Genomic DNA, 13346 nt, shown 5'->3' on the forward strand with positions numbered 1-13346 from the left:
GAGGGGAGGGCAGGGGGGCATGCATACTCTAGGACACAGACAGCATGGTGTTGGCGTGGTTTCTATACCACTTTATGCTTTAAGGTATTAGAGACGAATAGAAAACACTTGTCATCACTCTCATAATTATGTTTCAGACTGAGTAAATGACACATACAATGCTCCCTCTAGTGGCCATAGTGATTACTGTATGACAGGAGCAAAGGAGGAAGTCAGGTGGTTTAGTATAAGAAGTGAGAAATATCATGTAGGGTAAAGGTCGAAGGTAGTTGAGTGGATCAAAAGAGAGAATTTCATGCATGAGGTTTCTGTTCGTATCGAAACCATAGACTGTATATAAAAGTGTCGATTCCGGGTCTGAAAAATGAGGCCAATGCAGAAGCGCCTTAAACTGCAATACCACCGAGTGCCACTAGAGGTTGGCTCCAAAAAGCCTCCGGCTCCACAGACTCCCATTCGACTTCTCTCGTGAAATTCTCAGTCAATAAATGTTTTCTCAGAGTTATCTCGATGTTGTTAGCTAAAGTTGCTCCTTCTTCTTAGTTTTCTGTCCGGCCATCTGGAAATAATCCCTCATTAATTATGAAATACGACTCAAAAATCGGTGTTTTTGGGCGTGTGTTTTTTGATTGACACGCCTGCGGTTCAGTCAGGTTACGGCTGTCGGTGGGCGGGACGTAGTATCGTCGAGTTATCCAATCAGATCGAGTCAGATCCACCGCTCGCTCGCTCGCAGGTGCTCATACTAACGACTCGCAAGAGTTCACACGATCAGACAAGACGTTCTACCTCTCATCCTCAGATTTGAGGTGAAACGTCTTCAAGAATTTCAGTCCAGTTGCCTTTGGATAATACTGACCAGGATCCGGATGAATGACAATCGTCACAGATACGTGTGTTGCTATGGGTAACTAGAAGTCACAGAGGCTTGCAGAGGAGCCAACAGACTACCCAGATGTCAACATTGTCTTGTGGTTTGCACATCAATCAAGGTTATTGGTTGATCATGCCTGTGTGTGTACACAGGTATTCAGCATATACTCTCCTCTCTGCAGCGTATCTAGGACTAAAAATAATCCGTAGATATAGTATGTTCCAGTGCACATCTTGCAGAGGAAGCCTGCGGTCAGTCATGCCAACGGTTTTGCTTGTGCACAGGAACGTTTTGTACCCTGACTCTGGCCTTGAAGGCAGTGCCTCCTCTCATGCAACATACTGTAATTACCCCGGTAAAACTGCAGCAAGTCTGGGGAGAACTCAGGGAACAAATATCAAGCTTCGTAGCACTCACAAACTGAACGCATTAGTGCGCTGATTTCTGCCAGCTAAAGGGAGAAGCATCTCCAGAAAGAGATAATGCTTTGGACATACTGTTAGATAACAACTTTACACCAGCAGATGTGTGTGTGTGTGTGTGTGTGTGTGTGTGTGTGTGTGTGTGTGTGTGTGTGTGTGTGTGTGTGTGTGTGTGTGTGTGTATGCGGAGGTGGGTTATAAAGTATCAACACTTTAAGTTACAGTTACTTATTACGAGTACAAATCATTGAAAATGCCGTAACAATGTGCTTAAAATTTAAAAACCTTGAATTCAAATCCAGGAATTCAAATCTCTGCAGCGCACATGACAAAAAAATTTTAAAAGAGTGAAAGGAAACACTTCCCTTAAGGGCGAATGAATGGTCATGGATTCATGCATTAATACCTCATGAATGATCAGGAACCAACATGAGTTCAAAGTCATTTCATTCATGATCTCATGAACAACACGTTAATTAAAGCATTAATTAACGACACCATCAATGATTTATTAAGCATGATCATGAGTTAACGATGACCACAGTTTTTGGATTTCAACAGCATTCACGAGCAATATGCTGTGATTGGTCAATCTTTGGCTCTGTCCATTTACCTGCAGGTTACTATGAATTAGACACAAACATCATTTCTGTGCAAAAGATTTCACCATGATCATGCTTAATAAATTACTGATGATGTACTAGTTAATGTTTTAATTGAATGTGTTGTTCATGCATGACATCACGAATGAAAGACTTTGAACTCATGTTACTTCCTGATCATTCATGAGGTATTAATGTTTGAAGTAATGAATTAATTCCTGCATGAATTCATGATATTTCATGTACGCTTACTTTTAAGCGTAATTAAGTGAATTAAAGCATCCTGATGTAAGAGCTATTTAATCTACCGCCTAAGTAGAGGCTACATTTGATAAACGTCGCTCACTGACGCTGGTGAGATTTATTTATGTGTAAATGTAGCAAAAGTGATTTGTTTCAAAACAAAAACATGTTAGTGTGGACAAAAATGTTATACCAAATGACATTTTTTATATCAAAACAATTTAGTATCAAAGTTTGGTACCTGTCCCTAAGTGCTGGTGAGGTCTCCATAATGTGACTGATTGGACAGAATTGTGGGGGACACAATAATAATAATAATAATAATAATAATAATAATAATAACAATAATAATAACAATAACAATAAACTTTATTTATTCTAATGTGCTTCACATAAAAATAGTTATTAATACAAAACAAAATCACATGTGAATTCAAACAATCCTCCAACAAAACAATGATCATATAAAACAACCATAATACAAATTTAAACAGGAAATAAAATAAATAAGAGAGGATCACTAAAATCAACTAAAATCAGCAAAGGCTCTCAGATAAAAGTATGTCTTAGGAAGAGATTTAAAAGATGTCACCATGGGATTAATGTGCTAAGAAATGACATAAGTAATAGTAAAAAGTCAGCACTTTACTGTTTCTACCAGTCGTACAACATCAGTCCTGTTGTGAGGAGTTTCACATCTAAAGCTGAACTGACATTTTGTTTGTCAAACATTGTGTTGCTTGTCTAAACGATCTTTCAGTGAAAAAGCAAAACCCCCAAATAAACTCAGCAGATAAAATACACAATACCTAAATACACACACAGACACTTAAAACTGACGGACAGAATCTGGCATTAAGTGAAACCACGTCTGTCATTTCATCTCTACCTCTCTGCCTCGTTCCCACTGAAGCTGTCACAAAGATATTCTGATGGAGAGACAGAGATGTGACTCACTGTCTGCATTTGTGGACGCTGTGTACCTTGATATGCGCGCACACACACACACACACACACACACACACACACACACACACACACACACACACACACACACACACACACACACACACACACACACACACACACACACACACACACACACATGCTTCCTGCTCCTCTCCCACTAAAGTTGTCAAAGAAATGTTCTGGACGAGAGTCGAAGGTATGACTCAATCAGAGTCCTTCACTCTTTCTTATTTTTCTCTCTCCACTGCATCACTTCTTTATGCTCCGACAACCACATGCACTCACAGACGCACAAACACACACACACACACACACACACACACACACACACACACACACACACACACACACACACACACACACACACACACACACACACACACACACACACACGGACAATCCCACACACAAATCTTCAAGTTAAGCTGTCGCAAAGATACAGACACTCGCATATCTGACTCATTGAGACTGCAGCTCTGTCGCCATGTGACCTCTTACAATCAGTCTTTCTTTCTGTCACACACACACACACACACACACACACACACACACACACACACACACACACACACACACACACACACACACACACACACACACACACACACACACACACACACACACACACACACACACACACACACACACACACACACACACACACACACATCCACATCCACAAACCCTGTAATCTACTCTATAATACCACCCTGGAACACACCAGTATCTGAAGCCTCTGCAGTATCCTCGGGGTAGAGCTGTGGCAGCTATCAAAGAATAATGATTCATCCCATGGAATGAATATTTTCTCTTATATGTTCTCACACACACATGCGTACACACACACACACACACACACACACACACACACACACACACACACACACACACACACACACACACACACACACACACACACACACACACACACACACACACACACACACACACACACACACACACACACACACACACACACACACATACACACACTGTACTTGTGGTATTACTGTATGCATGCTGAAAATAGAAAGTAGTCCTTTGATTTGCAAAGATCCGTAAAAGAGTTGGTTTGTTATGATTTTCTGTCACTAGATTTCTAAATTGTATCTACAGGCTACAGAGGCTCTTAGCTCATCATCTGGATCCCACGCTGGGAATTTAACTTGAATACTCCTTTCAAGTATTAACGGTCTTTGTTCGGATGAGCTAACGGACCATTTATGCTGAATACTTTTGAGAGAACAGACCTTGTTCCCTTTATAGGCGCCTGGTAAACCTCAGCGGAGGTTATGATTGAAGCAATAAAATACGCAGCAGAGACACTTTTCATTTCATAACTTAAAACAGCAGGCACAGTGCAACGCTTGCTCGGAAATATGAAAGAGGAAGAGAAGATCCTCAAAGATGATCAGTGGGTTATTATGCAAACATGTCTCCTGCAGCCCACTCCTGTTCTCTGAAGAGCTCTTTAATGAGATTCCTGATGAGAGGGTCATTAGCGATCCATTATGATGTCACAGGGCTCCCAGAGCAGTTTGTGCCACCGTACACGCCACGTCATCACTGAGGGCAACAGGCAGGATGAATGTGTTATTTTAATTGTATTGGGTCAGATCACTGTAGAGCGCATGAATGCACTGAAATAAGGTCTTGATGTCGGGGATATTAAACCATCTGACCACTTCAACGACTGAATAATGAGGGTCACTAAGTGTTTGAGATTGAACTGTTTTGATTATCATGCACACAGTCCCTAATTATTTCTGGTGATTTCACACATCCTGGTTAGATTGCTCCACATCTGCTTCAAGATTGTGGGTCAAACATTTGTGTCAAATGAAAATGATCTCTCTGCCGGCCAATGAGCCCATCCTTACATTGAAAGCAACAACATCAATCGTTGAAGGGTGTTAAAACTACCTATATTTGTATTTACGGCGGCCTCTAGTGGCGGAGGTAAATAGTGGGTGACAGGAAGGATCAAGCTCAGGACTTTCACACTTTCACACAGGAGGCCGCTGTTTGTGTGCTGTGTGAAATCAAAACTCGAGTTATGTTAACTCATGTAACGTAAAGTAATGTAGCTTAATGTACATTATGTCACAAAAGCAGTTTTATTATTACACGTCATGATTTTTTTTCCCTTTGACTTAACCAACTAGTTTTGCTGCTTAACTTATAACCAAAGTTTAATCGTGTCCCAACATTAGCTAGCTAGCTAATGCATTAGCTATGCATTTATCATTTTCCAAATGATTAGCTTTTTGTTTGTCCATCCATTATCTACACCCGCTTTATCCTGAACAGGGCCACGGGGGCACTTTTGAGCAAAGGCAGGGTTCACCCTGGACGGGTCTCCAGTCCATCACAGGGCCAACACTTATAGACAGACGGAAACAAAGACCATTCACGCTCTCATTCACACCTACGGGCAATTTGTAGAACCACCAATGAACCTGATGCGCATGTTTTTGGATGGTGGGAGGAAGCCGGAGCACCCGGAGAGAACCCATACAGGCACAGGGAGAACATGCAAACTCTGCACAGAAAGGCCCAGATTCGAACCCAGAACCTTTTTGCTGTGAGGTGACAATACTAACCACTGCGCCACTGTGCCACTTTTTGTTTATATTATACGATTTATATTATATTATGGGAGTGAAGATCCAGTACAATGGAAATACCTATTCTGTCATTTATGTGAGGATGTTTTGGTCCTATAGAGGGCGCTTCAAACACCCATCGATGTCGTATTGAAAGTCAGCGGAATCTGACTCATCGTGTCGTTTTGCTATAAAGAAGTGTTGTAGCAGTAGTGAAACATGTACTCGTTGTGGTTTTACTGGGAGTTATGTCCTGTCACGATTTCTTGACGAGCGCAGTGACGTCCTCGTGTTTTGTGGGTGCCTGCTGGGAAGCTAGCCAGGCTTCCTGTTTCCCCCTGCTTTTAATCTTTATGATGAGCTAAGTGGCTGCTGTCAGCAACTCTGCACTTAACACGTAGACTTGACACCAGAATGGATGCAGGCACAACTAGCCTTGCAAATTTTACTGGCATATGACTCAGAAATACGGTTCTTGTTCTAAACAAGAACACTGGATGCTCAGTTGTAAGAAAATTTTAAACATTTTAAATCAAAAGATACAAAGGTTTGTCTGCTGCATAAAGCAGAGGACTCTCGGGAGGACTCGCAAAGACGCATCCAATACAAACGTCTTGCTACTTACATGTACTGCATGAGAGCGTTCCCCTACAAACATTTCCTTGCTGACCTAAAAAGAGCTTTGTGGGTCAGTTGTTGGACTGTGGCGTAAAGGGAAAACAAGCAGTCTCTTGACTCAACTGCTATGATCAACCATTCCTCCAATCTTGTTGGCTAGATTGAGAAAACCAGCGACCTGAGAAGTCGGGCTGGTGTGTCGAGCGGCCTGTTGGGATCCAGGGATGCGTGCGGGACACTAGCACGCCAGAAGGATTCAAATCAGGAGTTCTGAATATTTGATGACCAGAGAAAACATACTACCACCACGAATAGAGCAGCAGACAGAGTTATAGAGGCTGACAGACAGGCACTTAGACGGGGTTCATTTTAGAGCATGCGGTCATCTTCCAACATATTCACGCACATACTCATGTGAAACAGCAAAAGAGATTTATACGAATTTACAGATTATTTTGAGAGCTTTCATTCACAAGGCAGATCGGTGCAACTATATTAAGGAAAATACATTAGATTGGTACTTTTCCAGTTTTAAGAGAAACAACTTAATAGCAGGTCGAAATGAATTGTTAAACTAAATTGAAAAAAGAAATGGTACGAAGAGCTTAAAGAAGGGCTCAGATGTGCGAATAATACATGGTCTGGGTCCCATTTCTAGTGTTTTTTCACTGCAAATTGAGTGGCATTGTGTCACTTTTCCTGCCTTACTGACAGAACAATGGCCTTAAAATTGTAAAAAAAAAAAAAAAAAAATGTCAAAAAATCTGTCAGCGCCATTTCATGTGGGAATACTTACCTTTTATACCACTTCAAACTTTCAGCTCAAGCTACTTTTGCTTTAAACTTACTTTAAAGCTGCGTTCATCGATCTTTGGGAGCCAATCGGGGGCAACAGAAAGAATGCAGCTTGGACATATTAGGCTTCCTTCATAAGTCAATACGGTAAACATGGTGGCGTATATTTATACATCCAGCAGTTATGGAGCAACATTGAAATTCATTTGATAAATGTAGGTTTTATATCACACTCAAAGATAAATACTTTCTCCAAATATTTTGCTTCAAAGCGACAGATATTCATCACTAAAGTTGTCAAGTTTCTATTTAGAAAGAGCACTTAGTGTGATATATCTTTGCAATGAAATTGCAATGCTAGCATCAGTATGCGGTGCTGTTGTACATCTCCCTCCCACAGCTCCGTCTGAAGTGTGCCTGCGAGAGTTGCTCAGTTTAACATCGAACATTAAATCTTCTGATTTCCTGCCTCCGCCAGCCATCAAAGAAACACCTCTCTGCTGCTGTGGACCGCATCTCTGTCTTTCTTCTCTTCCTCCCTACCTCTTCTACCTCCTACGGTATCCCACAAGCCAACACATCTCTCAAAAAGGGAAAGTCAGTAACGCCCTCATAAGTACAGCTAAAAAAAAGAAAAAAAAAAAGTTAGGTATGTATTTCTACATGCACAAACACCTTTGTAAAGTCTATTGAAACAGTCAATAATGAGGTCAGCGCACATTTTAATACACGTGTCCTCCAACAGCAGCAAAGTGTTACGGAAAAATTCAATGTTGGGCTTGTTTTGTTTGCATCAGGATCTTGTACGTGTTGATGGATTTGCGTTGATCATACATGTGTGTGAGACTAAAAGTGCAATATGTGAGATATAAGTCCTGTAATACCGCTTTGTACTTTATGAGGCGATAATGAGCCACTACCTTCTACGTAAGAGTTTTGTCAGTTCAGTCGAATTTTGCACGTTTTATTTTATGTTGTCATTAGCGGCAGTAAAGATCCGTTGCAATACAATACTGGAAATGCCTATTTTTTTTCCACATTCTGTGAATGATTTTAATTAATTTTTAATGTTTTAAACCAGGAATTATACCTATTGCACCTTTAAATCCAGAGCCATTGACAAACTGTGTCGATTCTTGAGTGCATCTTAGCCTCAAATCAGGTTACTGTATCTCTAGCGCCATCATGAATCTTAACACCACTGTACTTTTATATTTACAAAATGAAAGCAAGTGTTGAAAATGAATTCAAGACTGATGCACAGCTGTTTTACGCTCCCTGTCAGCCAACGTATCAGCGTGAGCAATCTCTCTTTGAGCAACAAAGCTGCAGATAACACGATTTAGGGCCAAACAATCTGTGTACGTGTTTTATTACAATGTTGAAATGACAACATTTAACATCATTTTCAACAGTGTCATCTCCCCTCTCATTTGGTTTATCAAATATGCTTCTTCTCTCTGCAGAGCAAACTCAAATAAAACTCTTCAACTCAATCATAAATCCTTGGCAGCCTTGGCACCATAAATAAACTAATTATGCATATAAATATTACACCAGTCACACTGAACCAAGCACACGGTTACTTTGCTTCATCCATTCCCACAAGTTGGCTTTTCATAAAGTCACATGACATGATTTAATGTGCCACTACAGCATAGAAAGGCAATTTCTAGTTCTAGAGGGACTCGGATGTAAATTTGTATTACATTTGATAATGTTTCCTATAAGGACTCAGCTCCGTTCCTTTCTGCAAATCCCTCAGAGAAATAGAACATGAATCACCCCATACAATGCAATTCCAATTCTGCGTGACATCTCAATTTCATTTGACCCTCCCTGACTAAGAGCTTCCTATTGTGGATGGTACTTCATAGTACCGTGTTATGCTGCTCAATTCATGTTTTTCATCTCTCCATGTTTTTCTTTTGCCCTTAAGCACAGAGCTAAAATTGTTAGGAATTAAATCTAAATCAAATGTGTATACAAATAAGGAAATCAAGTGACAGAGCACTTAAAAGCCCTGACAGCTGCAAAGCGTGGATTATTGATTCTTTGATGACTCAATATCAACGTCACAGAGTCCAGAAAGCACGCAAAGCTTTGTACACACGAGTCCTCACAATAAATCAAAGAACTCTAAAAATGCCTACTTTCAAGAGAGTCAATTAAGTCTCACAAGATTGGAGGAACATTTGTGTTTATGTGTGTTTGTTTACTTTTGGGTCTGTACACATAATCTGTATTCTGGGTTTTTCCTTATCTGAATCAAGTCTAATTGTGGGTGCGAAGATTGTAAAGCTGCTACACAAATGAAACTGATTTCAGTTGACATTGTGGAACCTACTTCCAATTTGGCAAAATGATTTGCAAGGTAAAGCATAACATTTTAGGGCAAACATTTAGGATTGGTTTGGTAAGGATTTGGGTTAGCGCATTGGAGACAGCAGCAGATACTTCTCGTTAACAAGCCGACCCGTTAGCAAAATGGGTAATCCCCCAGACCAACCACTGAATCCCCGTATGTGAAGTCATGCAAACCTGAAAAATACAAATCATAAAATCTAGTGTTGGCAGAATGGTTTCATTACTGCCTCCTGTGGTCAGTGGGGGAAACAACCACTACGATGAAAGTTAGATTATGGCCAAAAAAAGAAAACATAAATGGCATTAAATTCAGTCAGATATATAAAAAGCAAGTCTCTCTTATTATTTGTACAACCCGACATACTGGCCAAACACAACATCAGTTTATTCAGCACTGTGTGCACAAGAATGCAAATCAAGTGTACGTGTAGCTCTGAGCCAGAAACCCACTTTTATTATGTGCCAGGAAGACTCATTGCACAAGCCTGTTGGGTAGTTTTTCATACACAGCATGTCCATTTAAAACTAAACAAAGAAATGGTGGTGGTGTTTGCAATAATACTCTCTGCAGTGTGCAGTTCAGGCCTTTGTATTTTGCCTTTGTAGCCTCAAATGATGCCATTCATCTCCTGTGTAATTCTATCAGTCATTGGACACATTTTGCATGCAGGTATTTGTTTAATATGGTAATTTTGATAGTCTATTGCAGTAAACAATAAAACATTTTTAGAAGCACATCTGTTTATCTGCAACTTTCAGACAATGGAATTAATTAACAAGCTCTGAGAGTTAAATTACTGACGTGGAGGTTGTATTTCTTTTAAAGACTTTTGCCAACCTCGAAATCCATCATCTTTATTCATGGTGTACAACGTACACACGAATAGAAACAAATAATAATAATAAAAAATTTAAAAATAGTTAGTTGCAGTCAGACCACAGTGGGTCCTGAAGGTTTAGCATTAACAGCCCATCACAGCAGAGTACAACTGTATGACTGTTTGAAGTCAAATCCAGCTCGTAACACCCGATATCACTCATATTTGTAGGCAAACAGAACAGAAACAGGGAAAAAGTCCTTTCATTTAAATGTCACATTTGCTCTATAGTCACATGACAGAAATTTTGTTGTGCAATGTAGCGTTTTGTCCCACTCAGCAAGTACAGTATGTTCTGTTCCAGACCAGCGTTCATGTCGCTGTGAGCTCTGTCCCTGCTCTCTGGCTAGCTGAGGCCTCCCCAGCCTCTGGGCTACAGTCATGTGTTTCATGCTCTGATGGCACCATAATTTACCATAGTGGAGATTATCCAGTGAGTCAAACTGCTCTCTGATCTCTTCCAAGTCTGTGGGTTTGTGTGTGTGCAGCCAATTCTCTAATGGATTATATTCATGTACAACTATGCTGCATTACAGATTGATGTAAAAAATTTAAAACCATTGCAGAACTTCAATTAATAAAACATGTGAAGTTAAGTTCGGGCTGGTGGATAAGCTTATAAAGTCTGGTTTCTAGGTGGCAAAAAACAATCTCCTACGAGACACACTACATGGTTAGAAGTATATGCACTCTGAAGGGAGTGGTTGAGTGAGGGACCAATCAGCGGTGGTTAGGTCTGTGCCACTAGTTTCAAAATTAACCGGAGGTCTACGCCCGGTAGGATGCAAGTGGGGCGGCACAGTGGCGCAGTGGTTAGCATTGTCGCCTCACAGTAAAAAAAGGTTTAGAGTTTGAATCCAGTCCTGGGCATTTCTGTGCGGAGTTTGCGTGTTCTCCCTGTGCTTGCGTGGGTCCTCTTCGGGTTCTCCGGCTTCCTCCCAACACCCAAAAAACATGCACCTCAGGTTAAATGGCACCGCGCCAGTGGCAGCCTGTTGCAGCAGCCCCCCCCCCCCCCCCGAGAAGCCGCTGCAGCAAAAAAATTTCCCCTCAGGGATTAATACAGTAAAAATCAACTTCAAACCCTTTTCTATGGCATGTACTCAGACCCATATATGCTCCCATTAAGCCACAAGGACCTGACAAAAAAACGACTTTCTAGATAACATTCAACCTGCCAGTCATTTGTGTATTTTTGACATGTATTTGATAGTTTGACTGTGTTTACATTTGTATGACGGATGATTAATTTTGAGACATTTAAAGCAGCCTTTAACCAATCGGCATTGACCATTTACCAATGACGTGCACCAAAACTCTACCACTGCTGTCATTGTTGGAACTACTACAACGCTATCACACTTAGACACCCCAATGGTCTGTGATTAGTGTGCCCATCAGAGTGGTGGAGCTAATATGAACAGGGTACCAGCAAAGACTGAAGCTGTGAGCCATAAGAGGGCATCCTCTGACATCATCATGAACACAGCAGCAACTCTTCAACACTCATTCAACACTTCTCAAAAGTCGACACACCAGAAACAAACTATAACAGTACTGTGGCATTAAAACTCTTTCAGCCTGAGGGTTCAACAAGTGTGCCAAACAGCTGAAGGATGGTGAGATGACAAATAAGGATGTAGTCCACAAGTTGAGGGTACTGTAGGTTAACCTCGAGGATGAAGAGCTCCATATTGCCCGTCGGGAAGGAAGGTTGTTAACCTCACCATAGGGCTAAAAACAGAAATGAAAGAAAGCACGTCTCTGTGGAATCAGAGAGAGTCTCTGACCCGTGAGTTTCTGAGACTGGAGCTGCAAAGCCCTAAATTAAGACTGGAGGGACTGAGATCAGCCAATCTCAAGCTTGCCACCAAGGTCAAGACTGAAGTCAATCCGGCCTTCCAGAGAGAAAACGCTCAGCCAAAAGAAGAACTGAAGGAGCACAAGAGGCTACTAGAGAAAAAACAGAAGCACTCAAATCCACTACTTCTTTGGTTTGAGGAAGAAGAATAAGAAGGATTCAACCTCCAGCTGAGAGGATCAGCCCCTTCAAAATTCAACAGCAGTATGCCTGGCTGGGTTCGGTCTGTAAAGAGTGTTTTTTGGTAACAAATAACACCTGGAAGCACAGGAAGTAGAAGCCTTCACAGATCACACTAATGCAAGGGATCGCAACATCAAGCTCACCCAGGAGGATATCGGAGCCTCAGCATCCAAGTTTACCGAACTCACCCCCACACACAGATCAATATTTAGTATTTGACTCTCACCACCCACTGGAGCAAAAACTGAGGTTAACCTCCACCATCGGACGCAGAACGAGCATACTAAGACAAAGGAGAAGGAGGACAAATACATCAGTGAAGCTCAGATAATCTGTGGTTACCCAAACTGGGCTTTCACCAAAACAAAATAAGAAACAGAACAGACAGACAGGAAAAGGAGGAAAAAAACAGAACAGCATTGTCATTTCGTATATTGCAGGAGTGTCCGAACAACTCGGGAGGTTTTTTCAACATACGTCGAATCTATTGAGCTTTTTGGAGACAACCTTTAGTGGCACTCGGTGGTATTGCAGTTTAAGGCACTTCCACATCGGCCTTATTTTTTGGAACCGGAAGCTATGTCCACTTTTATATACAGTCTCTGGTCTAAAATCACAAAAATACTGCAGTAGCCTATTTTCACCCTTTCTACTCAATTGTCATAATTTTGAGTTTGCTGCAATTTTTCACAATTGAGAGAAATAGGCTCTTATATGTTCACTGCTCTCTGCCATCTGTGTTGAAATTATTGCCGTGCAACATTACACCATGGTTGTATTGTAAATACTCTCCACTTGTCAGTGAGATCTCAGAAAAACAAAATAGTAGCAGATAAAGCCTAAATAATAGATATTCTGAAACAGAAAACAACAGTGCAATGGTAAATTAATGTCTTCTATTATAAAATATGCTAAATAGCTTATAATT

Source organism: Brachyistius frenatus, unplaced genomic scaffold (genome assembly GCF_029030835.1).
Source record: "Brachyistius frenatus isolate BFR_SWC_R1_liver_20210118 unplaced genomic scaffold, ASM2903083v1 Contig_53, whole genome shotgun sequence".
Taxonomy (NCBI): domain Eukaryota; kingdom Metazoa; phylum Chordata; class Actinopteri; family Embiotocidae; genus Brachyistius; species Brachyistius frenatus.